This window comes from Equus caballus, chromosome 1, assembly GCF_041296265.1.
Source record: "Equus caballus isolate H_3958 breed thoroughbred chromosome 1, TB-T2T, whole genome shotgun sequence".
Classification (NCBI taxonomy): Eukaryota; Metazoa; Chordata; class Mammalia; order Perissodactyla; family Equidae; genus Equus; species Equus caballus.
In genome coordinates, this window is record NC_091684.1 from 49,995,410 (window position 1) to 50,006,245 (window position 10,836).

The 10,836-nt window shown below is 36.8% G+C and overlaps 1 long non-coding RNA gene across 1 annotated transcript in view; it reads left to right on the forward strand.

The window, feature by feature from the left end:
- LOC138923554 (uncharacterized) overlaps nucleotides 1–10,250 on the forward strand; it is a 62,857-nt gene extending 52,607 nt beyond the window's left edge. The window contains exon 2 of the long non-coding RNA XR_011437288.1: nucleotides 9,444–10,250. This is a non-coding gene — a long non-coding RNA (uncharacterized lncRNA). The remainder of the gene's footprint in view (nucleotides 1–9,443) is intronic.
- Nucleotides 10,251–10,836: the final 586 nt, after the last annotated feature.

Below are 10,836 nucleotides of genomic sequence, written 5' to 3' on the forward strand. Positions count from 1 at the left end.
ATGAAGCATTTAAAGGTAGTATATCATTTTCACAGCAGATTTCTGTTCAAATGATTTTGTTGAATAAAATAGGTACAAATAAGATTACAAAATTATTTAGGTACGCAGTTATGGTTTTTGGCATTCAGCCTGGAGTCCTACTCCAAAGGTCAGATTGTTACATACACTTCATTGACTTTCATGTTTCTGTTAACTGGGTTGCATAAAGTGAAAAAGGACAAGGAATCCAGTTACTATGCTCCATGGGCTTAGACATTTTGATTAAAACATTATTGTCAATTTGTCTAAAGAGGGCAATGGAAATAGGATAAAATAGATTATCTTTGGGGGCTAGAGTTCTTAGATACAAAGTTTTTTGTTTTCTTTTTTTAAATGATGCATGGAAAGAACAAGTTGATTTTTTTGGAATCCCCTTAAATAAGATGGAATTCTTAAATTACAGAGTATGGAAAGTCAAAAAAGGAAATCTTCATTTCCTCCACTCCAATGGCCAAGGTAGCGAGAAAGATTGTTTGGGAAAAGATACTAACCTTCAACCAAGGTTGTTGTTTGCCTGTTCTTTAACAGTCAGTCTGGAATTTCAGGGTTTTCTCCTTTTTTCTTCTTTTTAGTAGTGGCCTATGATGGGGGAGGTGGCAACTATAGTCTGGTTGGGTCACAGGGAAGGTAGATATTCAAGAGAAAAACAAGAGAGCTTTAAAAAGCTTACGTGGGCAGTGGTGGTGGTCCTCTCCTCCTAAATATGTCTGCTGAAGACTGGAGGGCTTTGCTACTAAACTATCAGAAGGATGCCAGTGGAGTTAGGGAATGGAGAAAAATCAAACCAGCTATATCCGGTGGCTTCCACATGAGAGGATATATTGAGAAATTATATTAGCTAAACAGAGAGAGGTAAAAAATCTGTTTAGGTGAGAAAACACCTCCCCCCCCGCAAACACCCAATAACAATCTTTGTAACGGCTTTATTGAGAGACAATTCACATACCATACAATTTGTCCATTTAAAGGATACAATTCAATGATATTTAGCATATTTGCAGAGTTGTACACACGTTATCACAATCAATTCTAGAACATTTCATCACCCCAAAAGAAAGCCCATACCCATTAGCAGTCACTTCCTATTTCCCTCCAAAATCTCCCCCATCAGCCCTAGGTGATCACTAATCTACTTTCTGTCACTTTTGATTTGCCTATTCTGAATATTTCATATAAATGGAATGACATGTGGCTTTTTGTGACTGGCATTTTTCATGTGGCATAATGATTTAAAGGTTCATCCATGTTACAGTATCAGTCTTCATTTCTTTTGTAGAAAAATAATATTTCATTATATAGATATGCATTTTGTTTATCCAAGTCATCATTTGAGGGACATTTGGGTGGCTCCCACTTTTTGGCTGTTATGAATAATGCTGCTACAAACATTCATGTACAAGTTTTGTGGAGATGCATATTTTCATTTATCTTGGGTGTATACCTAGGAGCAGAATTACTGGACTATACAGGAGCCTATGGTTGCCTTTTGAGGAACTGCCAACTGTTTGCTAAGGAGGCAGCACTAGTTTACATCCCCACAAACGATGTACAAGAGTTCTAATTTATCCACATCCTCACTAACACCATTATGGTCTGTCTTTTTCACTATTGCCTGCTAATGGGTGTGAAGTGGTATCTCATTGTGGTTGTGGTTTGCTGATAACTAATGATGTCGAGCATCTTCTCATATGCTTATTGGCCATTTGTATACCTTCTTTGAAGAAATGCCTAGTTAAGTAAATTGAATGATATTTTATTTATTTATTTTCATTGTGGTAAAATATACATAACATAAAATTTACCATTTTAACCATTTTTAAGAGTTCACTTCAATAGTATTAAGCACATTCACATTGTTGTTAAACAAATCTCCAGAACTCTTTTCATCTTCCCAAACTGGAACTCTATACCCATCAAACAACAACTCCCCATTTTCCCTCCCACCAGCTCGGGGCAACCACTCCTCTATTTTCTGTTTCTGTGAGTTTGATTACTCTAGATGTCTCATGTAAATGGAGTCATACACTGTTTGTCTTTTTGTGACTGGCTTCTTTCACTTAGCATAACGATCTCAAGATTCATCCATGTTGTAGCGTGTGTCAGAATTTCTTTCTTTTTTAAGGCTGAATAATATTCCATTGTATGTATACACCACATTTTGTCTATCCATTCATCTGGCTTTGCCATTGTTTAATTGGGCAATTTGTCTTTGTATTCTTAAGTTGTAAGAGTTCTTCATATATTTTAGATTCAAGCTTCACTTCAGATACATGATTTGAAAACACTTTTTCCCCTTCCATGATATGTCTTTTTCCTTTCTTGACAGCGTCCTTTGAAGCACAAGAACTTTAAATTTTGATTAAGTCCAATTTATCTGTTTTTTCTTTGGTTGCTTGCGCTTTTGGTATCATATTTAATAAATTATTGCCTAATCCAAAGGCATGAGGATGTATACCTATATTTTCTTCTGTGATTTTTATAGTTTAGCTTTTATATTTAGGTCTTTGATCAATTTTGAGTTAATTTTTATGTATTTGTATAGAGGGTCCCATGTCTTTCTTTTGCATATGGATGTACAGTTGCCTCAATGTTGAAAAGACTATTCTTCCCCCCATTGAAATGTCTAATATCAAAAATTAACTGACCATAAATACAGGGTTATATTGTGATTTTGTTATTAAACAAGATTTAATGTGAGTTTTGATTATGGAAATCATACAGGTGTCATGTAGAGGGTTATAAAATGAAAAATAAGAAAATAGTCACACAATCTTTTTACTAGGAGTATACATTTATTTAACAGTATCTGCATATATATATATGCATATATGCATGTATATATAAACTAACACATATACACTAACACATACAGTTATTATTATGATCTTAAAAATCAAATGGTATACTGCAAAATGCTAAATGAGAAAATATTAATACTTACAGCTAACATTTATTAAGCACTAATCATTGTAAACAGTCTGTTCACAGCACTATGAATGATTATCTCATCTAATCTTTGTAACAACCCTACAAAGTAGACTCTGTTCTTGGGTCTGATTTACAGCTGAGGAAATGGCAACTGATTTCCAAGTCCTGCCTAACCACTTGCTAGAATAAAATTGTGCTCATTATGTTCATAATATTTCATAGCAATACTTAGGTCTTCTCTATGCCTATGCTACACATACTTATACTCACAATCTCCTTTTAACTTTCAAACCACTCTATAAGGGGTATTTTTAAATTCCCATTTTACAGATGAGGAAATAGAAATTCAGAGATTTGCAAAGTACACGGCAGAACTGAGGTTCAAACGTGGAACTTCTCACTCCAACCTCCGTTCTCCTTCTAGTACAGAGATGAGGCTTAAAAGTCAAGTTGGTAGGCATTAGGAACACTGAATTTATGTTTAATTTGGTTACTATAAGTAATTTAAACAAAGCTTGAATATAATGTCAGTTAAAAAGGAGCTGAGCTACTATACATCCTGCAGAACTCTTGGTCTCACTAGAGAGCAGAGTCTCTTTTTTGAAGGCCTGTGTTCTCTTTTTTGTAGCTTCTGCGTGAGGAAAGATGAAAGCTTCTTAGGTCCTCTGCAAATGTCACTGTGCATTGACCCCTCAGCCAACAAGCATGTATTAAACACCTACTGTGGAATAAAGGAATTGATACAAAATAAACGGAAAGAAAATCAAGCCATTAGGAACTTAAAATGTAGAGAGAGATGCAAGCCCATAGCACCAGCTGATGTCTTTGGGTTCACAAACTCAATCTGACTGGTCCTCATTGTGGTCCAGTCTTTTTTTTTTCTTTTTTTTTTTTTTTAAGATTTTATTTTTTCCTTTTTCTCCCCAAAGCCCCCCCGGTACACAGTTGTGTATTCTTCGTTGTGGGTTCTTCCAGTTGTGGCATGTGGGACGCTGCCTCAGCGTGGTCCGATGAGCAGTGCCATGTCCGCGCCCAGGATTCGAACCAACGAAACACTGGGCCGCCTACAGCGGAGTGCGCGAACTTAACCCCTCGGCCACGGGGCCAGCCCCTGTGGTCCAGTCTTTGAGTGGAGTCATATTAAAAGAAAGAACAGTCTACAGGCCTTGAGGAACAATTTCCATCATATAGTAGTTTTCCTTAAAGAAGCAGTGTAGGAATTTTACACAGCATCCCCAGAAAGTTCCCTGAAAAATCGTTCATAGACATCTTCCTCCCTTCTCAAATTATCTGCTCATGGAAGTTGCTTAATTCTGCCCGGCTCTCCACCGCATTGTTTGTTTTTCTCACTGCTGTGCTGCTGTCCTAATTCACTTCTATCTCAAACACACAGGGCTCCCTGTCACAGGCAACTCCCTGGCCACACCCACTTTTCTCCAGCACCAGTTCCTCATCTTACTAGAATCAGTTGTCTGGCAATTCTAGTAAAAGGAATTGTTACATAAGATGTGCAACAGAGCTTCCACTCACCATGCCATTGCTCTTTGTTAAAAAATGGGTAAAAGAACCAGGAAAGTACAGCAGCTGGTTATGGCAACAGGGATTTTTACTGCCAGCACGTCTCTTTCTTCCCAGCATGAAGGCTGCAGCTTCTCCACAGAAGAGAAGCTGGGTCTGTATTTCAGTATCAAGGAAATTTCTTTAGGATTTGTCTCCTGCTGCCTTTTAGAATCTACTCATTTTCTTACTCTCTGTGGATTTTCCCTGGTTATAGACTCTTGGCTTCTTACCATAACTTTTGTCGGATTATTTGCTTATATTTTGGCTTAGTCCTTTATTTTTTTTCTGTTTTGATTATTTTGCTCTGCCATTGCCATTTCTTTACATACAAGTGTTCATTGAAAAATAATTGTAATAAGTAAAAAACAAAAGTTTCCCTCTCCCTACTGAATCTTCCAGTTAGACACAGTTAATAGTCTGGGGGTGCATCTGCACGCAGACTTCTACACACCACTACACTCACAGACACACCTAGGCATAGACACTTAAAAACAATGTGTTTTTATTGGTAAGTAAACTATATTAAATAAATCATGGACAGCTGTCTACTTTATTACTTATAGATTTATCTCATTCTCTTTAATAACCTCTTGGAATGGGTCACTTTATTCAGAGTCTCCTTGGTTTTAGATCCTGTCTTTGTCACACATACTGTTTTTATTCCCTCATGCTCCATATTCCTGGGACTCAGTTAGCCCAGCTCTGCTCCTTTCCCACACTCAGCTCAGGGCCTGGTAAACCACTGCAGGGACAGAACCAGTGGTGGGCTAGATGTGGCTTTAACTGTCTCAGGACAGCCAATTGCTAAAATTTCAGGAATTTTGCAAGCTGGTTGTTAAACTCAATCATTAGTAAACATTAAATTATAGGGGCTGGCCCGGTGGTGTAGTGGTTAAGTTCACATGATCCGCTTTGGCAGCCTGGGGTTTGCAGGTTCAGATCCAGGGCATGGACCTAGCACCACTTGTCAAGCTATGCTATGGCAGCATCCCACATAAAATAGAGGAAGCTTGGCTCAGGGCTAATCTTCCCCACCAAAAAAAAAAAATTAAATTAAATTATACAAACACAATTAAATAAATTACATTAAAAATAAGGGTAGTAAATACTAAAAGATCATCACTTCCTAATCACTTTATTACATTTTACTGTTAGCTATGCTATTGAGGAAATTTACATCCATTGTTTCTGAAGAGTGAAAATTTTACATAAAGTTGTGCTACCAGGCATCTCTTCCCAAAGTCTGGTCCAGTGAGGTTTCAGTGAAAGCTTGAAATCTTCCATGATGGAACTATTTACACTATGGAAATTGATAAACACTACAAATTGGGGCTTGACTTATAGTTTTATTGATGGTCTGGGCGTAAAAAAAAGTGCTGAACAAAATGTTTTAAAAAATGCAATTGAACTGAAAAATCTGGGTTTCTATATTCATTAGATTATCAGTATTACAGTACTTGAAAATTATCATCAGTTTCAGCCAAGAAGTCACTTACCTCGTTGTCAAATGAGTTGTTTCACTTTTGTATATTCAGCATTTATATTGTAACTATATTCCACTGTCAATGAGGTGAGTGACTTGTTGCCTGAATTGGATAGTTGTCACAGTCTGAGCATGTGACACTGCTGTTGACTGTAGAATGATAAAACCTCATAGCAGATTTTGCAAGTAGCAAGTCACACTGAAGTTACAGGCGTATGGAATTTATAATAAAATGTTTTGTATTATTTTATTATTTGTACATGGTATGATATATGTCCTTTATATCAAGAAATTTATAATGATTTTTCATTTGTACATATATGTATACTTCTTTTTGAGAGCTAATTGTTAAACATTGGCCAGCAGATCACTGCACAAAACTGGCCCCACTTGCCCACAAGGAGAACTCAGAGGGGAGTAGAACTTGTACTTTTTTCTAACTAGCTCTCTGACCTTAGGCCAGATTTCTGGATTTCAGTTTGTTCCTTTTTAAAATGAGGACTTTTGAATGATTTTTAACTATTTTTTCCATCATGGATTCCTTTGGGAATCTAATGAAAGCTTCGAACGTTGTCTGCAAGAGAAATGGATACACACACACACACGCACGCACGCACACACATTTGCAAGTTATTTCTGTGGGTTTATGGACCCCTTAAGTTCATTCAAGTGTCCCAGGTTAAGGATCTATGCACTGTCTAAATTCCTTCTCGTGCCAGAAGGTAGAATTCTGTGATGTCAAAACATAATCCAATAAAATATTTATAAAAGTATTTAGAGAAACTAGTTTTTCCTCCTGCTTCGGCAGCAAAATCAGAGTAATGCAAGTTGGAGTTAAGTCAGCAAATGGATTTATTTCCAAAAAAAGATAATTGAAGAACAACCCACAAGCCGAACCCACATGGCAAGTCCTCCTGCAGAAAAATCCTTGTTCCTAAATCTGAAATGTCCCACTCCTACTGCACATAAGAGAATATTATTATTAGCAGGTAGAAAATTCATCGTGACACAGATTTCAACAAATATTTATTTGGTATTTCTGAAAAGTGGAATGTTTCTGTAGGAAAAGTAAAGCTCTGTAGAGAAATGTTAAAAGGATTTCCAAATCCTTCAGAATAAGCAGGAGACGAAGCAGGGGGTGGGAAGCAAGATACGCATTTTTTTAAGCTGCCTGAAAAGCTAATTTCAGTTTCTCAAAGAGCACTGCCCCGTTTATGAGGGGCAGCATTTCCTTTCCAAACAAGGCAGGGGCCTGAGAATTCAGATAGCTCTTAAAAACCAGAATCAGTAGTGGCCCAGGCGCGGCACACAGGTTGAACACTCAGTGATTTATAACGTTCACTCTACATCCTTACTTCAGAGGCCTGAAGCACGTTCTGGAAGCAAGTCAGGAGGAAGAAGTTTCAACAAATGTTGTGTTAGTAGCAATAAAACTATGATAACAGCATAAATGTGCACCAGTCTCTGTAAATTTGTGTCATGGAATTTCCATATGGCCATTTAGATGCTATCAACATGCAAAGCCAAGTACATGTAGGACAGAAAAGTCAGTTACAAAACTGTATGTTTTTATATGATTCCATCCATGTAAAAATTTTAAAAAGGAGATGTATGTCAATATTTATTGAAAAAAATGGAAGGTTCTACAGCAAAATACTAATGGTGGTTATTTTCAGATGGTAAATTTTTAGAAAAACATTTTTCTGCGGTTTTAATTTTTTCTCTGCTACTTCCATAATCAGAAAGAAAAATGATGAAATGATTCTCATTAGAAGGATAAAATATGGTATTACATCAAAACTATCACTGTCTAGGTTTTTGCTTTTGTGTTTGTTTGTTTTACCAAAAGTTTAAAAAATCCAAATTGTTTTTAAAATGCATGGATTTTTAATGCTGTAGATATAATCTATTTTGAATACTTAAGTCCTAACCCAAAATAATCTTCATCATCTCTGAGAAATTGAAAGGAAGTAATCATTCTTAGTTTACTGGTGCCTCATGTTTAGATTCACACAGGCACAAAAATGAGGGGAAATATATTTCTCTTTGAGGAGCAGAGCAACCACTAACTGCCTTTACAACTCTCAGTCATTACAGAGCTATTGAGCACCTATTCTTACAAGGGATGTTGAAGGATTCTTAGGTTCATAAGACTCAGCCTCTGCTCTGAAAGTGCTATATAGCCTGTAACTTCCAGATGTCAAACCTGGAGCTAGTGCAGAATCCAAGCCCCAAAGAAGCTGTTCTTGAAAGAATTAACACTTGGACTCTTAAGCATAGCTTGAGTGAATTCTTCCCTTCCTCTCCCACCTCAGTTGAATACACCACATCCAGAAGATGTACATGCCAGAGTCTGAAAAAATTTGAGCTGTCCAATTCTGTAAACCAAGAGGGTCAATGATGCTTTAATTATAGGCAGAATGGGCGGTGGATTGATTGGTGTGAAATGACACATGCCAGGCAGTCTGCTGGCCAAAAAGAAATCCGTCTCCACCAAGACCTCAAGTAATCTGAAATTCTAGTATTAGAGATTTGTTGCCTTGAATTTCAAAGGTTTTTTACCCTTCAAATATTCCCCATGAATGGGAAACCATCCTTTGGGTGACTATAGCTAAGCCACCGTTAGCTCATATTTTGGAAAGATTAGTTCAGCTCTTTGAGTCTGGGATGCAGGTATTCAGCAGAGAAAGGAAGGAGACATAAGGTACCAGGAGAGGGTATATTTGGAGATGCTGAAAGCAGAGGTGGATTGATGCAAACATAAACACACACACACACACACACATTCACACAGAGAGAGTTTTTTTACCCCAGGACTGTGCTCAAGCCATGGAAAGGTCTATACTTATTTTCCTTTATCCTTTAACAGTAAACACTTGCTATTTAACAGATAATAATGCATGCCCAAAATGACTGGTGGTTATTAAGGTTTGCCTGAAAAGGGGAGATGAATAAGCAGGGGAAGGGAGAGCAGTCATGCTATCAGTGCTTTGCACTTATGGATGCTTAAGAAATATTTATTCAGTGAAGGAATTAAATACATGAAAAAAAGATGAAGCCAGACCTGCTAATGGTAACATTATTAATAATAACAGGAATAACCACTTTAAAATACAAAATGTTAAAAATCCATAAGTAGCTTTTCATATGTCATCAAATTAAGCATAGTCTTGTCTTCACATTCGTGTTTTGAAAGAGTGCAAGACACATGAGCTCTTCCCTAAGGAAAAAAAAGGTCTAACAAGAAAACAAATCAAAATACCAGGGCTTGAACACTTGCCTCCATCTTTGTTATTTTATCTGTTCCCTTTTCCAAAATGAGTAAGTACTGACATTCTGGGGCATTCATAAATTGGCCAGAGCTATTGTTTCCACTGGTTGACCTTAACATGAATTAGAAGCAAGCAAAGCATTTTGCTTTTGTTAATTACAGATTCTGGACTGGTCAGAAAACTTCATTTGGTGCAAAGCCAGTTGGTGGAATGACTGCAACCCAGACTTGAGTGAGGCATCTGTCAGAAAAGGAAAAACATGCTTCTCCATCACAGTGACATTTAAGAAGAGGCCCATCTTCCATTTGGGAAAAGTGCTTTGCACACGTGTCCAGCAGAAACCAAGCTACTCAAACCAGATGACCTTCTGCTATGTTTGAATGCCTGGACATCTGAAAAGGCTGAACCTTAAATGAATGAATGACTGGATTTGGCAGCCTCTTCATCAGTTTTCAAACTTTTTCAAGTCAGTGGAAAAGAGTAGTGGTGGATACAGTAACTCTCCATCCTGAACTTTTCTAGGAGAGTCCAACATTTTGAATAATCTGTCATTCTCTGCAAAAAGTATTATCACACTTATGATGTACCCTGATTTAGGGTTCAGAAAAAAAATGCCCTATGTGTTTATATATCAAATCCCTTCCTGGACAATAGCTTATGATTACAGAGTGATGCAATAACAATAGGATTGTTAGCTTGGTTTAAATTTATTATGTTGCTATAAACTAAGGAGAATTTATTTTGATGTTAACCCACTTTGTTTCATAGACTGAATGCTACATCCCCAAATTCCCTTGAATCTAACTGACTTTCTACTTGACTATGGCCCAGGCTAAAAGACAATAGATAAAAGGAAAACATTAACCAAAATACTAAACAATAATGGAATGTTCCCGTTAATCAGATTTTCTGATTACCTAAGGATTAGGCAGAAACAACTTTTGCAAAAATAAAATTTCTGAAATTTATGAGTCATTCTTGAAAGTGCGAACATGGTGAATGGAATTAAATCTGGTTTTATGGGTTCAGGATCATCATTCTATACTTTAATTTTTCAGGGATTATTTCTGAAAATAGACTGGCAGAAATGCAAGCCATTGTGAAAAGCTAACCAACTTTAAAACAGTTTCTAAATGATATTTGGGGCAGTGAACTTTAAAAAATTATATGCATACAATAACTACTTTGTCTTTTCACTTGTCTAAGAAGATTTGTGTTCTATTTAGGATTGGAGGGTCTATTCAATAGGGTGCTATTTTATAAATCTGCCTACCTTCCATATAGCTGGTCTTTTGCTACCTCCTATGATCAGCTGATCAAAGTTTTACTGCCATTTTTTTTCAAACAGCTTCTCTGAATTCTAGATGTTTATTCTTATTCTCATTTGAATGCCTGACTATATCTTTGTCTGGTGTTTGTGGGAGGCATCTGTGAACCTTGAATAAGAAACACCATCTGTAGTTCATTTCTTTGGCATAAGGGTCCATTTAGACAGCTATGTTGGCATTTAAAACCAAACTGCTGTGCTGCCCTCTGGCTGCTTCTGATAAAATC